Source organism: Salvelinus fontinalis, chromosome 33, assembly GCF_029448725.1.
Source record: "Salvelinus fontinalis isolate EN_2023a chromosome 33, ASM2944872v1, whole genome shotgun sequence".
Taxonomy (NCBI): Eukaryota; Metazoa; Chordata; class Actinopteri; order Salmoniformes; family Salmonidae; genus Salvelinus; species Salvelinus fontinalis.
This window is the reverse complement of record NC_074697.1, coordinates 34057875-34080965: the sequence shown is the minus strand read 5'-3', so window position 1 is coordinate 34080965 and position 23091 is coordinate 34057875. Positions and strand designations below refer to the sequence as shown.

General features: G+C 44.5%; 1 protein-coding gene across 3 annotated transcripts in view; it reads right to left on the bottom strand.

Annotated features, from left to right (window-relative positions):
• The window catches only part of LOC129832089 (tripartite motif-containing protein 3-like), a 35438-nt gene extending 20275 nt beyond the window's left edge, over positions 1-15163 (bottom strand). Inside the window, exons 1-2 of one of the 3 annotated variants that reach the window (XM_055895848.1) lie at positions 14992-15163; positions 4763-4942 (exon numbers count right to left, since the gene is read on the bottom strand). The gene's annotated coding sequence lies outside the window, so the exon portion shown is untranslated. Of the gene's footprint in view, positions 1-4762; positions 4943-6335; positions 6736-14991 lie in introns of those variants that run through there. The other 2 variants (XM_055895850.1, XM_055895847.1) reach the window with 2 other exon arrangements.
• Positions 15164-23091: the final 7928 nt, after the last annotated feature.

Genomic DNA, 23091 nt, shown 5'->3' with positions numbered 1-23091 from the left:
TTTGGCAGGCCAACAGACAGTAATGATGTTGATAGGATATCTGCACATAAAGCCAGAGCTGGCATTACAATGATTTGTATCAGTGGGTCAACTCCAGATTAACAGTGTAGAGATGCCATGCTGTACTGTCTATATGAACACAGATTAACAGTGTAGAGATGCCATGATGATGACAGGCTGTACATCTGTCATATAGAACACAGATTAACCCCTACATCATGTAAAATGGGGCCGGAGAAGAAGACTGACATTCTACGTGTCCCCAAACGATTGTTTTTTTTTCTCCGTTTATTTGCTTTGTTTGTAACTTATTTTGTAACTTATTTTGTACATAATGTTGCTGCTACCGTCTCTTGTGACAAAAAATAATTTCTGTACATCAGGACTGTGATTACTCACCACGGACTGGCAGAATCCTTTTTTTCCTTTAACGAGTCTGACGAGCCCGGTGCGAATGATATACTGCTTTCTCGGGAACAGGCCCAGATCCCCGGGATTTGCATAAAGAGGGGGCGGAGAAAAAGGGGCCGGAGGGCGGGCTGCCTTCTAAGAATTCGTAGGCGATTGAATAAAGCCCCACTTCTTTCCATTCTGCTAGCAAACGTGCAATCTTTGGAGAATAAAATCGATGACCTACGAGGAAGATTAAACTACCAACGGGACATCCAAAACTGTAATATCTTATGCTTCACAGAGTCGTGGCTGAACGACGACACTATAAACATACAGCTGGCTGATTATACGCTGTACCGGCAGGATAGAACAGCGGCGTCTGGTAAGACAAGGGGTGGCGGACTATGTATTTTTGTAAATAACAGCTGGTGTACGACATCTAAGGAAGTCTCGAGCTATTGCTCACCTGAGGTAGAGTATCTCATGATAAGCTGTAGACCACACCATCTATCCTAGAGAGTTTATCTGTATTTTTCGTAGTTGTTTACATACCACCACAGACTGAGGCTGGCACTAAGATAGCATTGAATGAGCTGTATTCCGCCATAAGTAAACAAGTAAACGCTCACCCAAAGGTGGTACTCCTAGTAGCCGGGGACTTTAATGCAGGGAAACTTAAATCCATTTGACCAAATTTCTATCAGCATCAGGAATAAAAACTCTGGACCACCTTTACTCCACACACAGAGATGCATACAAAGCTCTCCCTTGCCCTCCATTTGGCAAATTGACCATAATTATATCCTCCTGATTCCTGCTTACAAGCAACAATTTAAGCAGGAAGCACCAGTGACTAGATCAATAAAAAAGTTGTCAGATGAAGCAGATGCTAAGCTATAGTACTGTTTTGCTAGCACAGACTGGAATATGTTCCGGGATTCCTCCGATGGCACTGAGGAGAACACCACATCAGTCATTGGCTTCATCAATAAGTGCATCGATGAAAAGCGTTAATACAGGACTAAGATCGAATCGTACTACAGCGGCTCTGACGCTCTTCGGATGTGGCAGGGCTTGCAAACCATTACCGACTACAAAGGGAAGCACAGCCGAGAGCTGCCCAGTGACACGAGCCTACCAGACGAGCTAAACTAGTTCTATGCTAGCTTCGAGGCAAATAACACTGAAACATGCATGAGAGCACCAATTGTTCCGGAAGACTGTGTGATCACGCAGCCGATGTGAATAAGACCTTTAAACAGGTCAACATTCGCAAGGCCGCAGGGCCCAGACGGATTAACAGGACGTGTACTCCGAGCATGCGCTGACCAACTGGCAAGTGTCTTCAGTGACATTTTCCACCTCTCCCTGTCCAAGTCTGTAATACCAACATGTTTTAAGCAGACCACCATAGTGCCTGTGCCCAAGAACACTAAGGTAACCTGCCTAAATGACTACCGACCCGTAGCACTCACGTCTGTAGCCATGAAGTGCTTTGAAAGGCTGGTCATGGCTCACATCAACACCATTATCCCAGAAACCCTAGACCCACTCCAATTTGCATTCAGCCCCAACAGATCCACAGATGATGCAATCTCTATTGCACTCCACACTGCCCTTTCCCACCTGGACAAAACGAACACCTATGTGAGAATGCTATTCCTTGGTGTCTACATCCCCAACAAACTAGAATGGTCCAAGCACACCAAGACAGTCATGAAGAGGGCATGACAAAACCTATTCCCCCTCAGGAGACTGAAAAGATTTGGCATGGGTCCTCAGATCCTCAAAAGGTTCTACAGCTGCACCATCGAGAGCATCCTGACTGGTATGGCAACTGCTCGGCCTCCGACCGCAAGGCACTACAGTGGGTAGTGCGAACGGCCCAGTACATCACTGGGGCCAAGCTTCCTGCCATCCAGGACCTCTATATCAGGCGGTGTCAGAGGAAGGCCCTAAAAAAAAAAAAAGACTCCAGCCACCCTAGTCATAGACTGTTCTCTCTGCTACCACACGGCAAGCAGTACCAGAGCACCAAGTCTAGGTCCAAGAGGCTTCTAAACAGCTTCTACACCCAAGCCATAAGACTCCTGAACATCTAATCAAATAGCTACCCAGACTATTTGCATTGTCCCCCTCTTTTACACCGCTGCTACTCTCTGTTGTTATCATCTATGCATAGTCACTTTAATAACTCTACCTACATGTACATATTACCTCAACTAACCGGTGCCCCCGCACATTGACTCTGTACCCCCCTGTATATAGTCTCGCTATGGTTATTTTACTGCTGCTCTTTAACTACTTGTTACTTTTATTTCTTATTCTTATTCATATTTTTTTTAAACTGCATTGTTGGTTCGGGGCTCGTAAGTAAGCATTTCACTGTAAGGTCTACACCTGTTGTATTCGACGCATGTGACTAATTCAATTTGATATCACCAACATACCGGCATGATGAAGTGGTAACTATTAGTGACAATTGTACATCGATATACTGCTCTAACATGGTCAATGCACATTCACTAATCAAACAGCTGTTTTTCTCACAATCTGTAGATACCCCATATTAGCCTATAAATAACATGTTTTGGGTTGGCTACTTGTTAGATGCTGTATGGTCTTTGTCTTCTGAGAGCCAGCACATAGAGTTATTATTATTATAATGCTGAGAGCCACTGAGCCAGGCTATAGGCCCTGTCTGTATTCAGGCAGCCAAGCTGTATTCTCAGGAGCAGGACAGAGCCTGAGCCACAGCATGGCCTGGAGCAGATCATTGTGACACCAGCCACGTGCCACTCCGAGGCCCTGATACAGACAGGCCTTATTATAGATGCTGCAGAGAGGAAAGAGGAAGGCTTGCTACTATCAGCCCAGTGCTACACCACACTGCTACTGCCACCCACAGCCCTACCCACAGCTTCATCAGACCCAGTGCTACAGTACTACTGTAACACATATCAGCCCAGTGATATAGTACTACTGTAACACATATCAGCCCAGTGCTACAGTACTACTGTAACACATCAGCCCAGTGCTACAGCCCAGTGTTCCCCACTAGCCACACTCCCACCCCAAGCCCCACATCCACCCACTAGCTGCAAAACTTTCCAAAACCTTGACACTTCATTTTTGCATCATATGTAAAAGCTTGTCTTATTCTTCTAAGTTTGCTCTATTATTCTTCTATATTAGGTTTGGTAATAAATATGTCTTTATGAAGTAGCACTCATAAGCTATTTGTTAAAGTTATGTCATCCACAGTTAGGCCCTATTCTCAGACAGCTTTGCACCCAAACATTTTTTTATATTCTACTGTAACATGAAATAGCAAATCCTTTTATGAATCACTAGGCTCTTAGATGATATAACCTGTTATGCAGTGTTGATTGTCTGCTCTGCACAATATGAACACAAATACATTTTTGTCAGTAACACCTAAGATTATGTATAGATCATGTTTAAAACAAGCAGGCTGGAATGACTTTTGAAATGATGTTACACTGATATGTGTGTTGCCTACACAAAGAGCCCATAGCAGGTATTCATAAACTGCATCTCAAATGGCACCCTATTCCATATACAGTGCACTACTTCTGACCAGGCCCCATAGAGTGCCATTTGGGACTCAGCATGACTGTGTGATACAACTTGGCAGGTTCCCATGGCTAGAAAGCAGTATGAAACAAAAGAACACCGGCCTTAAATCTGTGGGGATTTATCAGGATCAGGCCTGATAAGAGAACAATGTCCACACTGTATAAAATAACGTATTAACGGAGGGCAGGAAATGCTGTATCACAACTCTATCCACTTAACCTTCTACATTCTTAGAAAAAAAGTGTTATTTTAAGGGTTCTCCAATTGGGATAGCCAAATAGAACATTTTTTATCTAGAACCTAAAAGGGTTATCTAAGAATGTAACCACAAACAGCCAATTCTGGAGAAAATATGATGCGTTAAAAAAGGACATACGGTAGCTTGTGGTAATATCATGCAACATAGTGTCAGGCCATGCCTGTGAATTACTTAGATAAAAACGAATCCAGAGAATGGAATACAGAGACAGGGGGAAACTCCCTGATATGTGAGAAACATCAACCCATAGATATCCTAGAATTCACTAGAGTGGATGATGTCATAGACTTGCATTTTTAGTCATGTTGCTAGGAAGCCAATTTCCCCTCTAATGAATTATAGGATCTCTATTCGCTATGCTTCAACCTTCACTTCTTTACCACCACAGCCCTGTACAACGAACCCAGAGAATGAATGTGAATACAAGCCTGTGTTAGCCTGTTGAGCTAATGCATATGCATTAGCTTGAGGAGGAAATGCAAGTCTTCCCTGAGAGAGAAGTCCACTCACCTTTCACATCTTCACCACCACCACAGCCTGTAGGCTATCTGCCCTCAGTCTGGACTCATCTTTCATGTGCTGGCTCGGCTGAGGCTCAGTCGGTAATCTCTCCTCAGAGACACTTCAATTCAACTGATCACTCAATCTCCTCTCCTCTCCTCTGATGGAGCAGAACACCAGCAGACCACTCTGTTCACAAACAGACCACAATGAACACTGGGATTCCCAACCTCCTTTACCCCCTCTTTCTGTCCTCCCTCCTGGCTGTCATTTTCTCTCTCCTCTGGTCACTTGACACAGTAGATACAGCATAGAGCGCGTTTCCTTGTAACTACAGCCAGTTAGCTCCTGTCTCTGTTGTGTTGTTCTGGTGCTGAAAGAGGAAGGAGAAAATATAGGAAACCTTAAAATGGCACTCCCCAAATTCCTCCCTGGTTCCTTCCTGACTCCGAGCTGGCCCAGAGGAGAGCGGAATAACAGTAGCTCTGAGAGGCCTGCCTGTCTGTCTGTAGGTAAGTAACAGTAGTATAGTAGTAAGGAGCTTCTATACACACAGAGAGAGTAGATGAGCTAGCTTCTAGACACAGAGAAATATGCAGGGAGCTAGCTTCTACAGAGAGAGAGAGAGAGAGAGAGAGAGAGAGAGAGAGAGAGAGAGAGAGAAATATGCAGGGAGCTAACTTCTACAAAGAGAGAGAGAAATACGCAGGGAGCTAGCTTCTACAGAGAGAGAGAGATATACGCAGGGAGCTAGCTTCTATACAGAGAGGGAGAGAAATACGCAGGGAGCTAGCTTCTACAAAGAGAGAAATATGCAGGGGGCTAGCTTCTACAAAGAGAGAGAGAAATATGCAAGGAGCTAACGTTAGCTTCTACAGAGAGAGAGAGAAATACGCATGGAGCTAACTTCTACAAAGAGAGAGAGAAATATGCAGGGAGCTAGCTTCTACAAAGAGAGAGAGAAATATGCAGGGAGCTAACGTTAGCTTCTATAGAGAGAGAGAGAAATACGCAGGGAGCTAACTTTCGCTATCTAATACGCAGGGAGCTAACTTCTACAGAGAGAGAGAGAAATACGCAGGGAGCTAGCTTCTATACAGAGAGAGAGAGAGAAATATGCAGGGAGCTAACGTTAGCTTCTATAGAGAGAGAGAAATACGCAGGGAGCTAACTTCTACAGAGAGAGAGGAGGAGAAATACGCAGGGAGCTAACTTCTATACAAAGAGAGAGAGAAATATGCAGGGAGCTAACGTTAGCTTCTATAGAGAGAGAGAAATACGCAGGGAGCTAACTTCTACAGAGAGAGAGAGAGAAATACGCAGGGAGCTAGCTTCTATACAGAGAGGGAGAGAAAAACGCAGGGAGCTAACTTCTACAGAGAAATACGCAGGGAGCTAGCTTCTACAGAGAGACAGAGAAATACGCAGTGAGTTAGCTTCTATACAGAGAGGGAGAGAAATACGCAGGGAGCTAGCTTCTACAGAGAGAGAGAGAAATACGCAGGGAGCTAACTTCTACAGAGAAATATGCAGGGAGCTAGCTTCTATACAGAGAGAGAGAGATAGAGTAGGGTGAGCTAACCTGCTATAGCCTCCCTCAGTCCAACACGCAGAGCAACCAGAGGCAGTGGTCTTTACTGATGAGAGCAGCTCTAACAATGACATTCCTTCTGCTTTCAGCGCTCTCATTCTCTCTCCTCCCTCTCCCTCTCCCTCTCTTTTCTAAACCACCCCAGAAGTAATAGCAGTAGGATCTCGGAAACTAGCCTAGCGTTAGACATTCTTATTTTGCCTCCCAAATGGCACCCTATTCCATACATAGTGCACTACTTTGCACTACTTTTGTTAAAAGTAGTGCACTATGTAGGGAATAGGGTGCCTTACAGTTGGAGGTGTTCTCAGCCAGCAGCAGAAGCAGCATGCTAGGCTATAGGGCCCATAGTTTTTCCTGCTCAGCGATTACAATACCCAGTGACTAAGAATCTCAGCAGATCCCCTTCACACTCCCCCTACACCCCCAGCCACTCTCTCCCTGCTTCTCCCGAATCAAAGCCCCTTCCCTCTCTCCCTCTGTTGCCCTCTCCCTCTCTTCTCAGCGGCTGTATGGTAGCAGCTGAACAGTGACATCAGAGGGGTGCAAGCCAAACCTTTCAGGCTCCTCCCCTCTCTCTCTCTGTGCTGTGTGTGTGTGCTGGCCAGTTGCTACACTAAGCCTGCAGCAGTCTTCCCTCCTCTATCTCTCTGTATGTTCGCTAGTCACAACACTAGGCCTGCGGCAGTCTACCTCCCCTCCCCATACACTCCCCCGGGCAGCTCCCTCCCAGTTCCTCCCACTTGCTTCGCCACAGAAAGAGGATCTGTCTTTAAAAACAGTGTTCACCAGACAACAGCTTTGTCCAATAATGCACTCTGACACGTCCGTGGAGAAAGGTTGAATGGCAGATATAACAGTGGGTGTGAAAAGGAGATTCTTAAGCCAAGGTTTACACAGAATTGTTACCTCACACAGAAAGGTGAATCCGTTTCAGAGAGCCTGAAAGGTTTTTTTCGAACACTGTATGTAACCCTCAATCATATATTAAAATGTCAAAATGGGATTGACAGTTTATACATGGTGAGAAAAGGAAAACAACAGAAAGTGATTTTGTTCCAAAATGGAGACAGATTCCTTCCTGAATAATGCCCTATTCCCTATGTCATGCATTGCACTATAAAGGGAATAGGGAGCCATTAGGGACATAGATCCATATTAGATAATAACCACAGTCAGATCTGATTTTTTATTCGGATTAATCCAGTGAGGAGTGATACGTCTACAGTAATTCTCACCTAAAAACCCTGTCATACTGCCCTTAATGTCAGCATGATGTAAGTATAGATTTCTGTGTGAGAGGGGTTCTAGTCATGCTTTGGAGGGAGCCCCAAATTATCTTTGAACCCAGTCATACCTTCTATGTACGGTATCTCACCCACTCTCTTTCTGCACTAAGTGTCTTAATGGGCTCCTTCCTGCAGGGCTGGGCTCAGGCCACTGTCTGGATTGCAGCCTCTAATGACACCATCACACACATTCACACGCTCCCGTAACTAACACGTCTAGTCAACTCTCATCTACAGTGTGTTAAAGCCACACCATGGGAGCACCACAACCACACCCTAACTGGCCAGGAGATGGGCATTGGTAATGGCTTTATCATCCTGTCCAAGCCAGAAAGGCTCCTGCCCAATGCGCCAATCTCCTGTTTCTGAAGCAGCATGATGTACAAGTACACCCCCTTGGATAGGAAGCTAGTCTGTCGCAGGACCTTACCTCCAATCCAGCTCCTTAATGCGGAGTGCCAAGCAGAGATGCATCGAGTCCCATTTTTAGTCTTTGATAACTCGACCAGGGATCGAACCCCCCAACCTTCCAATCACAGGGGGGACACTCCAACCACTGACTTGGCGTGTGAATGAACTATAAGATAAGAAGATTTTTGCTGTTGCATCTTTCTCCCCGTCCGAGTGACTCACCACTGTGTGTGAGAGAGAGTCTCTTAATGTAAGTATGTCAGGATGAAGAAGTGAATATAGGCCTACTGCTGTTTGCATGACTAATGCATAGCAATTTATTTTATCCGTTGTAGACAGACAGACATTTTAACATAGCAGAAGACTCCACTTAGAATCACATAAATAGTTGAGCCTGAATAATACTCTCTCTCTCTGCTAAGTGTAACGTTGCATAAGTGAAACCCCACAGAGCAAAGAGGGCCTCTATAGGAGTCAGCGAGTGGCTCTGATGATGACTCACCACAATACACAACTCCTGGGGTGGGGCTCAAATAACAACACATTCGCTATCTAGTGCACTACATTTGACCAGAGCCCCAGTGCACTACATAGGGAATAGGGTGTCTTATCAGACACAGCCTTGGTCCCAGTGTCTCGAACATAGACAGCCATACAGTAAAGATACTGTATAGTTCTATACTGTCTGTACATCATAGGTCTGTCAGAGCAGTCAGCTGGGAGGTGTGCAGCAGAAGAGTGACCTAATGTGGGATGCGTTAGCCCTTGGTGATGTACTGTGCTGTACTGTAGGCCTACAGTGCTGTCTAAGTGTAGGCCTACAGTGCTGTCTAAATATAGACGCTGGTTTATGTTTCCAGCTATATCTGTTGCTGTGGGCACGTCATCATACAGTAATCATCTAGATAACATTTAGAATGAAGTAGTCCAGATTCAATTTTCACAACACTCTGTGAAAGACAGCAAGGCTGTCTTTTTCTCCTATTTGTCACTGGGAGTGATACCCTACCGGTCAAAAGCTTTAGAACACCTACTCATTCAAGGGTTTTTCTTTATTTTTATAGTGAAGACATCAAAACTATGAGATAACACATACGGAGGGCTATTTGACCAAGAAGGAGAGTGATGGAGTGTTGCATCAGATGACCTTGCCTCCACAATCTCCCGACCTCAACCAAATTGAGATGGTTTGGGATGGGTCGGACTGGAGAGTGAAGGAAAAGCAGCCAACAAGTGCTCAGCATATGTGGGAACTCCTTCAAGACTGTTGGAAAGGCATTCCAGGTGAGGCTGGTTGAGAGAATGCCAAGAGTATGCAAAGCTGTAATCAAGGCTAAGGGAGGCTAGTTTGAAGAATCTTAAATATAAAATATATAAAAAATATTTTATTTGTTTAACACTTTTTTAGTTACTACATGATTCCATATGTGGTATTTCATAGTTTTGATGTCTTCACTATTATTCTACAATGTAGAAAATAGTAAAAATAAAGAAAAACCGTTGAATGAGTAGGTGTTCTAAAACTTTTGACCGGTAGTGTATGTCTGTGTCATCAAAGAGAAGCATGACAGCAGAGAGACTGGACTTGAGTAACAGTAGGTATGCTACATTTGCTAAAGAGTAGGGCTCCAGATAACAATGTACGAGTTATGGTAAAAATAGGACACCCCGCTCATTTGTCAAACAAACAAGATTGCATAAAATTGTCAAGACAAGGATATTTCACCTTAACCATAATCTTTTAAACGATATCTCCTGAAAAGGTATATAATGTATACTGTATAAAGCAAAAACAACTGGCCATCAATTTTAACTCTCCGCTCCCCACCCAGTACCTTGGGGTCATACCCTGACCCAGGTCAAGGTAGTGGAATGGGGATACATAAGGAACACATCAAGCATACAGAATATCCAATATATGGTCATCTTTCACATTAGTAGACAGACACTGATGTATTGTACAGGCTATAGGAAATACATAGGGAACACATTATACGCAGGACTGTAGTCTACAGTACTTGAGTCATGCATGGTTGAACAGTAATTGATTATTTGGATTCCTGCATTATTTAAATCGCCCCTAGTTTACGGAGCTGGAGGACTGTTCTGTAGTCCTATTTAGAGGGGGAGCGAGAGGCTGAAAATACGTGAAATGAACGCAGCTGACCCCAAGTTTAAAGTACATGGATGCTCAGAGAAGCAACAAACCTTGTTAATGAGTAATTGGAATGTACAGCTGATAGTCAAGAGTAACTTAAGAGTAACTTATTTCACCTTAGAGAAAAGGTGTCTACCCATCGATCATCATTCATACAGCAGACATACTGTAGCACACCGGCATAGCACCAAGGTGGCATCCCCAATGGCACCCTATTCCCTATATTATGCACTACTTTGACCAGAGAGCCCAAGAGCCCTGGTCAAAAGTAGTGCACTATATAAGGAATAGGGTGCCATTTAGGACTCTTTCCAGTGTCTTTACCTGTCAGGGTACTGCATGAGGAGGACGTCTGTCTGTCTCCATCCCTTACCTCCTGACGGAATGTAACTGAAAGGAGACATGTGGCTGGATGACATCCCACCTTTCATTGACATGTCATTTACTGTAAGTGCAACGGACACAGACCTGGAATAAGAGCTTTGCCAAAACCATCTGGGACTTTTAATTTGTGTATGACTACAGCATTTTACTGAAATACTTTTTAAGGATAAATAGGAGTGAGTCTGTTTTCCACTAAATGTGCATCTCAATTCTAAAAGCCAACTTTCTCCAGCTGCTTTGGTTAAGAAACGACAATAAAAGAGGAATTGAGTCTTAAAGCTAAGAGAGACAAGGATACACCAGCCATTCCTGTTTAGTGAGATCATTTGATCAGAAAGAGATATTGGATGGTCTCTTTAAGTACTTTAATACACACAGCCTTCAGAACAAGTCAATAATGGATCAGAGATACTTTTTTAAAGCTCTATTATGCTCTGTCTTGTTTGATCTTCCTATTGTGTAAGATGGGTACAATTCCAATAGGTGGTTTCTGGATGCACGTGGACAGGAAAAAAGACATTGATTGCACCCCAAATGGCACCCTATTCCCTATGTAGTGCACTACGTTTGGCCAGGGCCCTGGGTACCATTTAGGTCAGAGAGCTTATCACTACAGGACTGTGGGTTGACTAATGTCACCGAGGGAAAGACAGAGGACATGGACACACCAGGAGAAGCCTGTCTCTGTCACAGTCCTCAGCACCAAGACACAGTCCTCAGCACCAGGACACAGTCCTCAGCACCAGGACACAGTACTCAGCACAAGGACACAGTACTCAGCACAAGGACACAGTACTCAGCACAAGGACACAGTCCTCAGCACCAGGACACAGTCCTCAGCACCAGGACACAGTCCTCAGCACCAGGACACAGTCCTCAGCACCAGGACACAGTCCTCAGCACCAGGACACAGTACTCAGCACCAGGACACAGTACTCAGCACCAGGACACAGTACTCAGCACCAGGACACAGTACTCAGCACCAGGACACAGTACTCAGCACCAGGACACAGTACTCAGCACCAGGACACAGTACTCAGCATAATAGCAGCTCATTTGGATACACACACCCATGTATACGGCATGTTTCAGAGGCTACCGCCAGCACACACACACACACACATTACAGATCTCAGAAAGGTCGACACACACACACTCAGCCACGGGCCACTGCCCAGACTCCTGTCAAGCCAGGCTGCAATCTGCTGCTATCTACTGTCGCTCACATAGCCTCTCTCTGCATCCCAAATGGCACCCTATTCCCTATATAGTGCACTATTGACCAGGGCCCATAGGAGGCCCACTTTGTCTCAAATGATACACTATAATGTATAGCTCTGGCCACAGGTAGTTCAATACAAAGTGAATAGGGTGCCATTTGAAATAGCCCATACTGTTGTCATGACGTGAGTTTATTGATTCATGTGGGATAAATGAGGCTAGATGCAATCAGCCTCAACACATTCAAATGGAAAAGAGCTCATCTCTCCACTCCATACACAAAGAAACATAGTGGTATACAATACTGTATACAGCACAGGCACAGTCATAGACAGATAGATAGTGAACCTGGTGCTCATTGTCTCTGAATTCAGAAAGCTAATAAAGTCAATGTCTGTGTCCAAATGGCATCCTATTCCCTAGTGCACTACTATTGACCAGGGCTCTGGTAAAAAGTATTGCACTACATAGGGGATACGGGTTGCCTCCCACATTAACAATGTCCCGACATACATACTGTTGCCCTAGGTTTGGGATTTCTAACACTAGACCAATGCTGAATGCATGGCCAATATAGGCGCAAAATTGCTCCAAGGTGGTCAGTTGACGAGGTTAAATGCTGCTTTTCATTCCCCCAATCAGACTAATGCTGAACCACTGTAGATAGTGACTCCGAGAACTGCCATTAATACTGTTATGCATTACAGGACAATTCTATTGTGGATGATCACGACCCTACATCTGAAATCTAGTATTAGATCTCATTAATAGGAATGTTATGCCTGTCCCTTCCTGCTTGGAGACTAGAGAAAGAGGATTGTGATGTGATGTGTGGAGAAATAGAACTGTGATGTTGATACTAATAGTGGTACGGGTCAAATACAGTTAATAAGAATGAATCTCCTGCTGGCTTAAAACGCCGTCACTCTATCTAATAACGTTCCAACAAATCACATCAAGTCAAATCAAATGGTTTAGTGTATTTTAAACCAATCAATTTACTTCCCAGTAAAATGAACAGAGACTATGCATATTCCTGGAGGACACTAACTCACTCAGTGAAGTAGTGAAGTATAGGTCTCTTAACCTAGCTGTCCTTGTGGCTAAAAGACTGATAGGAGACAAGGTGAGAATGACATTCTTCCCAGTTCCAACCACCTGTAGTGGTAAACTTACATCAGTGACAGCTGATACATCTCTGATGACAACTGGTTGCTGGTGACCCCAAGGAAGCACATAGATGTTCACTGACTGTCTTTCATGAACTCAACTGCAGGTGGTCTCTCCCTCTCTCTCTCCACAGCAGTCACAATGCACAATTGTCTATTAATCTCCCCTAAAGCAGCATGGAATTAGAAGCAAAGACTCATTTTATGACATTATTAATACAGCATAGCATAATACTGTATTAGTACACAGTATTACATTATAACACTACAGTAATAGTGTAGTAGTAGTGACAGCATTTTGTGACCAGTCACACCAGGCCTAGGTTCAGACCATCCTCTGATAGACTGTGGCCTGTGTCATCGTTGCTGATGTCTGATCTCACGCATGCAGGGCTGCCTGCTCTGAGCAACACCAGGGCTGTGGCCAGCTCCCCTTATAGTGCACAATGTAATATACTAACAGATCTGGGGAACAGCTGTTAGCTGTAGTCAGCTCCCACCATTAATCAGACCTGACTGCAACAACCCAACATAGCCCAGCACTGCAACAGACTAAAGCACTCCTGGACATCTATAATGTTTGATGCAGGATAGGGGAGGTAGCTAGACAACCCACCCAGTGGCAATACAATGCCAAATGAAGAGCCATAGAATGACTTGAACATAGACCTAATCAGCTGATTCACATGAGCTTACTGTACCATTACCTAATATAACACTGAAACATAACATCATTACCTAACATAACACTGAAACATAACATATAATATTATTACATTACATAACACTGAAACATAGCATCATTACCTAACATAACATATAATATAATTACATAACACTGAAACATAACACCATTATCTAACATAACACTGAAACATAACATATAATATTATTACATAACACTGAAACATAACATATAATATCATTACATAACACTGAAACATAACATCATTATCTAACATAACATCATTATCTTACATAACACTGAAACATAACATATAATATCATTACATAACACTGAAACATAACATCATTATCTAACATAACATCATTATCTTACATAACACTGAAACATAACATATAATATCATTACATAACACTGAAACATAACATCATTATCTAACATAACATCATTATCTTACATAACACTGAAACATAACATATAATATCATTACATAACACTGAAACATAACATCATTATCTAACATAACATCATTATCTAACATAACACTGAAACACAACACAACATCATTACATAACACTGAAACATAACACAACATCATGTCCTAACATACACTCTTAGAAAAAAAGGGTTCCAAAAGTGTTCTTCAGCTGTCCCCATAGGAGAACCCTTCTTGGTTTCAGGTAGAACCCTTTTGGGTTCAACGTAGAAATCTCTTCACGGAAGCCAAATTGCTTCTACCTGGAAACGTAATGGTTCTACCTGGAACCAAGAAGGGTTATTCAAAGGGTTCTACTTTAGGGACAGCTGAAGAAGCATTTTAGCACATTTCTTTTCTAAGAGTGTAACATTGAAACATAACATAGCAATTTTAGAATATAACATTGAAACAACATAAATATAGATAAACATATTATAAATTCTCCAAAATACAGTAACCTCATCCAGCCATGAGCCCTGCCCATAGACTGCAGTATTGATGCCCACCTGCCAATGAGCAGAGCAAGCAGCCAGGAGCTAAAATGGAGAGGTGTGTGTGCGTGCGTGCGTGCATGTGCCATTTCCCCTCTTATGATTAGAAAAGCTACAGCAACAGCTCAGACCTGTAGATGCCAAGTGGTCAATAATCACTGCTTGTTCCTGTTCTGAGATTCACCGAACTGAGGCACAGATGCCAGACGAGATACTGTAATCAATTATTCAAACTCTTCTTTGCATCCATATGTAGCGAGAAATCCTGGACATAGCACTGCACTACGGCTGGCGTGGGGAGAAAGCACCGAGAATACAGCGAGACAGACAGAGAGAGGCTGAATGGGAGGATTGTACTCACATGAGTTTCCAGGCAGCCTTAGAGAGAAGTGTCAGCATCCAAGTCCACAGCTGTCCATTGTCAGAGTCCTACTGTGTTATAACAGAATCCACAGAGAGAACGGTGAGACAGGAATAAAAGGGCAGACTGTCTGCTGTGTTTGGGAAGAAAAGGAGCGAGAGACTGGGAGGGGAAGGAGAAGAGAAAGGAAAGGAGGGGCGGGATCCATACAACTACTGTTATTGGATTGGCTAGAGAGCAGTGGGAGGAGTTTGGCTGTCCAATGGGATATACGGCATGTAAATTATATGTAAATGAAGTAGAGCATCTTCAGAATGTGATGGAGGGATAAAGACTGTCTGCTGCAATAGGGTGTGGCCTGTTTTAACCCCACCCCCTGCCCATAAAAGGACAAAGGATGCTTTTCACTGCCTTCTCTGGTTCCCCTACTGTCGTAATCAGGCTGCTATTTAAGATATAAGGAACACACAGAGAAGCTGTACAGAAGACAATGGCCAAGCCCTAATGACTGTATTTAAAACATAAACCATTAATAAATATAGCCTAATGGTCTAGACTTTTATACAGATCACTTAGATGCCTAACCATTGAGCAACTGAGGGAGGGGGGTGAACTAGGATTCCAAACAAGATTCCAAATAATGAATCTAGCGGTTGGAAAACCCCACAGTAGAAATGGCTTATCTTTATGGATGAGAAGTGGATGGAGTGATGGAGGGGAGGGAGTGATGGAGGGATGTGAAAACAGTAGAGCAGACCAGCTGGGACTTCTGTATCCTGAAGGGTGAAAGAGAAGAGGGTGGGGTGGTGCTACGGGGTTGGGGGGTATGGATAGGGGGTACATGTTGGGTGTAGTGGAGCATGCAAGGCGATGCTTTCAGAAGAGGTGTCTAACAATACCCCAATCAACACCCAATAAGGCCAGAGGAGGCATCCCAAATGGCTCCCTGTTCCCTTTATGGTACACTACTTCTGACCAGGGCCCATGGGGTAAGTAGTGCATTATATAGTGATGCTCTATTTAGGGAAAGAGTGCCATTTGGAATGCAGTCCAGGAGCATCTCTGGTGTTTCAACAACAAAGGCTTTGTGATCCTCACGATTATTTTGTTCTCCTCCAAAGCCATAAAGTACTTCATTAAGGGGTTTAGAAATCTGGTACATCTAGGTGGAGGAGATAGAAAGAGAGGAGGGAGATACATAGTGGCAATAGGAGGTGATGTGTTTATGCTGACACAGGTGTGGAGGGGGTAAAGAGGGGGAGGAGGAGGGGCGGGGGCGGGCATAGACGGCCGTCTCAGGGTTGCATTGTAAGAGATGGGGTTGCTATGGAGACTGCATCCAGCCCAAATGGCAGCCAGACAGAAAGGCAGACTCAGCAGCAGCCACAGAAACCAGACTGTACAGTAGATACCAGAAACCAGACTGTACAGTAGATAACAGAAACCAGACTGTACAGTAGATACCAGAAACCAGACTGTACAGTAGATACCAGAAACCAGACTGTACAGTAGATACCAGAAACCAGACTAGCTGCTCCTCCTCTACACGTACACGTACTTAACGTCTATGTCCCAAATGGCACCCTATTTCGTGGATGGTGTACTACCTCTGGTCGGAAGTAATAGAATATATACTTGGGCTCCCTAGTGGCGCAGCGGTCTAAGGCACTGCATCTCGGTGCAAGAGGCGTCACTATAGTCCCTGGTTTTGAAGCAGTATCACATCTGGATTGGGAGTCCCATAGGGCGGTGCAAGATTGGCCCAGTGTCCTCCGGGTTTGGCCGGGGTAGGCCGTCACTCTAAATAAAAATCTATTCCTAACTGAATTGCCTAGTTAATTAACTCTCTACAAGATCGGTGGGTCCCCCGTGGGACGGTTGACCTAACGTAGGCTAATGTGATTAGCATGAGGTTGTAAGAAACAAGAAAATTTCCCAGGACATAGACATATCTGATATTGGAAGAAAGCTTAAATTCTTGTTAATCGAACTGCACTGTCCAATTTACAGTAGCTACTACAATGAAATACCATGCTATTGTTTGAGGAGAGTGCACAGTTATGAACTTGAAAATGTATTAATAATCCAATTAGGCATATTTGGGCAGTCTTGATACAACATTTTGAACAGAAATGCAATGGTTCATTGGATCTGTCGAAACTTTTGAACATACATGTTACGCACGCCTCTATGAAGAGGGAACGCAACACCCTGCTGCAAATCAACTCCCCGTGAAGCAAAAGAGGTATGAACTGTAGGTGCGAGAAAGGACGACAAAGGCAGAATTTACAGTTTACTAGGATTTATTTCCTACACGGTAATATGGGGAAATGGGGCTGGACGGAACCAAAGGAAAGAAAGTAAATATCAAAGCTCCCCCTCTCCTATCTAACCTGCCTATCCACTTACCACCACCTGGTGCCCTAACCAAAATACAGGGGGTGGTCCGCCCAGGTCTTACCTAGTGTGCCTAGACATTGAATATACTACGGGTATATGTATGCCCGCGGGCCTCTTGCCTAAGCACTCCCAAAGTGCCTTCTCCTTCCCCCCTGGGAACAAATGAAACATAACAAACAATTTCAATAATCAAAACAGTGCGTCCTATAACACATAACAGACAGAACCAATCAGCTCCCTCAGCAACAACTTACATAGTACATACCAAATCTCTCTGAGAAACAACCAACACTTTATCACAATCAAATTCTCCAGAAAAAATCTCTCTCTCTAATCTCTCCAAAATATTCAATCTCCTCTCCTCCTGAACAGAACACTGGCTTTTATATAGCTTCAGGAGTCTAATTGGACACAGCTGCATCTTGACGAGGGGGTGGGGTCAGCTCTCTAATCATCCATTAGCCATTGAGTCGACCAATCAGCTGGTTGGGGAGGCTTCCAGGAAGCCATCTCCTGAAACACACACACTCAAATACAACACAGAAACTGGGGAACGTAACAATACACTGCTGCCATCTAGTGGCCAAAATCAAAATTGCGCCTGGGCTGGCATAATACATTACGGCCTTTTTCTTGCATTTCAAAGATGTACAAAAAAACACGTTTTTTATCAGATTTGCCACCAACGCTCCTTATAGGACACATCACTCCACTCTATACTCTTCTATAAACTGGTCATCTCTGTATACGCATCTATGAGATATCTACTGCAGCCCTCATCCTCCACATACAACACCCGTTCTGCCAGTCACATTCTGTTAAAGGTCTCCAAAGCACACACATCCCTGGGTCGCTCGTCTTTTCAGTTCGCTGCAACTAGTGACTGGAACAAGTTGCAACAAGGTAAAAGGTAAAATCTCTTCATTCAAAGACTCAATCATGGACACGCTTACTGACAGTTGTGGCTGCTTTGCATGATGTATTGTTGTCTTTACCTTCTTGCCCTTTGTTTTTGTTGTCTGTGTCCAATAATGTTTGTACCCCGTTTTGTGCTGCTACCATGTTGTGCTCCTGCCATGTTGTATTGCTACCATGTTGTTGTCATGTTGTTTTGCTACCATGCTGTGTTTTCATGTGTTGCTGCCATGCTATTTTGTTGTCTTAGGTCTCTCTTTATGTCGTGTTGTCCCATATTTTTATTTAATATATTTTTATTTTTAATCCCAGCCCCCGTTCCCGCAGGAGGCCTTTTGCCTTTTGGTAGGCATTGTAAATAAGAATTTGTTCTTAACTGACTTGCCTAGTTAAATAAATGTAAAATATATATATTTTTTAAATAAAATCACGACTCAAGTCACAAACAGTGCCACACTCTGATGTCCGTGGCCTGGAGAGCCCAGAGGTTCAATAGGTTTAACCCACATTCACTCCTCTCTCCCAGAGATCTCTACAACACAACAAGTTAATCCCTCACCCACCCGCAGGGGTCAGGCCTGCCTGCCTGGCCTAGCTAGGGGTAGGCTGGGGGAGGCAGGGGGTCCCTACACCTGGTAGAATGGCAGAGCAGGATACATGGTGCAGAGCGGGATGCAAGGGGTACGTTCTGGGGCTTCTTGCTGAGGCCCTGGCTGCCAAGAGAGGCAGGGGATCCTTGGTCCTGGCAGAGCGGCAGGCTAGCTGGGGTACAGGGGGGTACATCCTTGGGGAGGCAGGTGGAGGCTGGGGGCCACATACTGAAGCAGTTTGGGGAGTACTTGCTGGGTCCCTGGCTCTCTCCCACCATTGTGCTATGTCACCAGGTGCTGGTAGCTTGGGTTGCATCCCAAATGGCACCCTATTCCCTATATAGTGCACTACCTTTGACAAGGGCCCATGGCCTGGCTCGCTCTCCAATTCTGAGACTGAGACCTCAACAACTTGGTTTGGGATTAGTGCCGTCCTCCCCACCATTCAGCTGGCAGTGCCTGGCTAAGAGACTGGCTGTCTTTGTAGCACTGACCCCAATAAGAGCAATAGTGTTTTGTTGTTTGTATAAGACTACTAAGAGCATATGAGAAATATTCACCACGGTTGTGTTCTTTTCAAAACAGCAAGAGAAGAGGAACACTTTTATAAAAATAAGAAATTACGTGATAAATGTAATACAAAACACTTTTATTCTTTAACAGTCTGTCCATTAAATTATTTTTATCTTAATACTGTTAACTTCTCTTTACAGGCCCTCGTCGCTGGAAATTAATTTTATGTAATTTCTACAGCTCTGTAAATATATCCTCCGGCAATATAATTTAATACTACTGTATATGGCAAAGATAGTTCCAGTATTTTCCAAGACAATGATCACATTGGCTCCTCCTACTCAACAGTGGTTTTATTTTGCTATGCATATTCAGTCAGAAGAATACTGATGTAAGAATATCACTATTATTAAAGACATTGGTAACAAATTACAGTAAGTGTCATGCTCCTCTTTGTGGGAATATGAGGTGGTAGAATAAATAAAAAGTCATTTGTTGGTGGCCTACAGCAGTGGTTCCCAACTCTTTTTGGTTACTGTACCACCAACTGAATTTTACTCTGCCCGGAGTACCCCTGAAGTACCCCCTCAGGTGTATTTTACCAGTAGGCCTATGGTCTCATGAGTCTTCTCAAGTACCCCTTGTGGATAGGCCAAGTAACCCTAGGAGTCCTAGTACCCCTGGTTGCGAACCACTGGCCTACAGGCACACTACTTGTGGTGTTGTTATCTCACTCTGCCACCTAGTGGAATAAAGTTCACACTGCACTTTTGGACAAATTCTCCCAGTCCCAGCATATCATTATTTTCCACTTCAAATCCACTTCAACAATCTCGTTCAATTAAACCTTTATAAAATCAATGGATGGATGGATATAAATATAGTTAATAGTCCATAGGGCCAGGTCCATAGAACAATGTAACATCTGTCTTAGTAGTCTGAATCTGAATCAATAGATGAATCAGGAGTCTAGAGCACGTCTAGAGTCTATATCCTTGTTGTTAGCAAGGCTTGCTCTTCTTCCCCAGGCGTTCAAAGAAGGACATGAATCCATAGCCGTCTGGTTTGGGCTTCGAGCTCAGGGCTTGTGTGTGTGTGTAGGACTCTTTGCTGACACTCTTGGACACCAGGTCTTGAACACCAGGTCTTGAACACCAGGTCTTGGACACCAGGTCTTGAACATCAGGTCTTGGACACCAGATTCCTCACATTGGCTTGCTCCTCTCTCCCAGGCGTTTAAAGAAAGACATGAATCCATTGCCCTCTGAAAGTTTGGTCTTCCGGCTCTTAGAGGGGTTAGCCATATTGTGTTTGGGGCTTTGAGGAGGGTCAGCCTGTTTGGGTTCCTGGGAGACGAGTATCTGGAGAGGGGCGGGAGAAAACTCCTTTATGTCCTCATCCTGGTTGTGGTTGAGTTCTAGGTGTAAGGGGGGAGGTTTTGTCTTGACTATCGAGGAGCTCTTTTCTTGGTTCAGCTCTCCTATCTCTACGTGTGTAGGTCTCTCTGCTGCTGATAAGCTGTTGGACACCTTATCCCGCTGGACACCAGATGTCTCACAGTGGCGAGGGGTGGTGGGTACCTCCAAGCCTCTGTTTTCAGAGTCCCTGGGGATGTTGAAACTTGCTGTCAAGTCTTTGTGTTTTGACATGGGGCTCTTAGACACCAGGTCTCGGACACAAGACTTCTCAGAGTGGCCAGGGAGGTTGGTACGGTTAGGCCCTCCAGAGGCTCTGTGTTTCAGGGACATCAGATCAGTGTCTACTGACTTCATCCTCCCTATGACCCCCAGAATAGGAGACGGAGTAGTAGGGAAAGTAAACAGATCATCCTCTTCCTCTTCCTCAGTAGGAGGGGCTTTAGGGGGGAGGGTGAAGGTGTGTCTGCGGGTGAGTATTTCCTTGGGGGAGAGGTGAGGGTTGAGGAGGTATCTAGCCAGGCTCTCGCTGCCTCTACATGCATCTCCTAGCAGCCGCTGTCTGTCCTCTTGGACGGTCCTCTGGTGAGGGGAGGTGGAGGTGATGGTGGAGATGGTGGAGGATGTAGCATTAGTGGTCGTAGCGTTGGGTGATCTTGTGGAGGTGTTAGTATTATTGGTGGCATTAGGAGACTTCTGCTGCTCCAGGCCGTACTCCCCAGACGAAAGACTACCACGGCTGCTCTGATACCTCAGAACCTTCCTGGACACTTCACGCAACTTCTGGGCTTCTTCCTCATTTCCCTCCTCCTTCTCCTTTTCCTCCTTGTCCTTCATCGTCACTGAGATGGGTCTACCTGTGGAGGTGCAGGAGGAGGAGCTGCTGCTACCGGTTCTCCTGGTTGGCTGTGTAGAACCATCTGGTTTCTTAGGGTTCTGCTGTGTCTCCTCAGGATGTGGAACCACATTCTCCCTCCGGTTCTTTTTGCTGTGGGACTGGTCCTTCTGGTCACTCTGAGAGGTCCCAGCCAGATCTCTGGCTGAGTTCCACTCATTCTCCTTACACACCTCTGTGGCCTTGACACAACTTCCATTTCCCCGTTCTGCCGAGGGAAGGTTTGCTTGAATGGGAACCTCTGACAGTCTGCTAATGGTGGGGGAGGGCATGCCCGAGCCTTTTCTCCTTTGGGACACACGACTGGTCAGGACCCTAAATCAAATCAAACTTTATTCAAAGTTCATATGAATGTCACAACACACTTTTACAGAAAAAAATAAAAACACATTACAAAAAGAAAAACAGAAAATAACAGATTATATTTCAAACGAAAGTATGACCAACTTCCGTAGTACGGACTCCAGGGCCACACCCCCCATGTCCTTGTCCCGTATGGAGCAGGTGGCGGTGGAACGGCGTTTAGCAGCATTAGCATCACTCAACAGTCTGTCTCTGGTTCTCCTCTTCACCTCCGCCACCTCACGATCACGGTTCTCCTACACACAGATAGAATAACACATGTTAGGGAGCCAGAGGCAGTGAACACTGGAATCTACCAAGAAATCAGGGAAGGTTAAAGAGAAAAGAGAAACGACAGAGATACTCATTGAAGACAAAAGCCAGCCAAAAGTCCTCACACAGAAAAGAGTGAGATGGAGATCTATGTTCCCAAGGAGGCCAAGATGGCAATCAGTAAATTAGAGAGCATCAAATAATAGTATGCAAAAGGAGTATATACACTATTTTGTAAACCGTTTTTTACCTGGATGGCCCTCAGGAATTTCTCACAGAAAGAGTTGAAGATGGAGCAGCATTCATCCAGTCTGAACTTGCTGGGGTCTTCACAGAAGTACTCAGCCACTGAGTCACTGACTGAACCCAGCGACTGCAGAGAGAGCTCAGTCTCAGCCAGATGACACTCTGCTTCCTACAAGGGACCACACACAGAACAGAAATAACTAAGGTTGTGTCCCAAATGGCACCCTGTTCCCCATATAGTGCAGTAGTTTTGAATAGACCCTTATGGGCCCTGGTCAAAAGTAGTGCACTATACAAATGGAAAAGGGGTGCCATTAGGGTCGCAGAGTACATTTCTGAACCTACAGGGGACCACAAACATCAATAACCTCAACACTGGTCCTAGAGTTGTAGATTCACCACCAGAGGTTATTAAGGCTATGACAAGGGCCCAGAGTTTTTCCTGGTCAGGTTATGTGGTCAGGCAAAACTTGTGGCACTGGACACATTACATAGGTATACAGTATAGGGG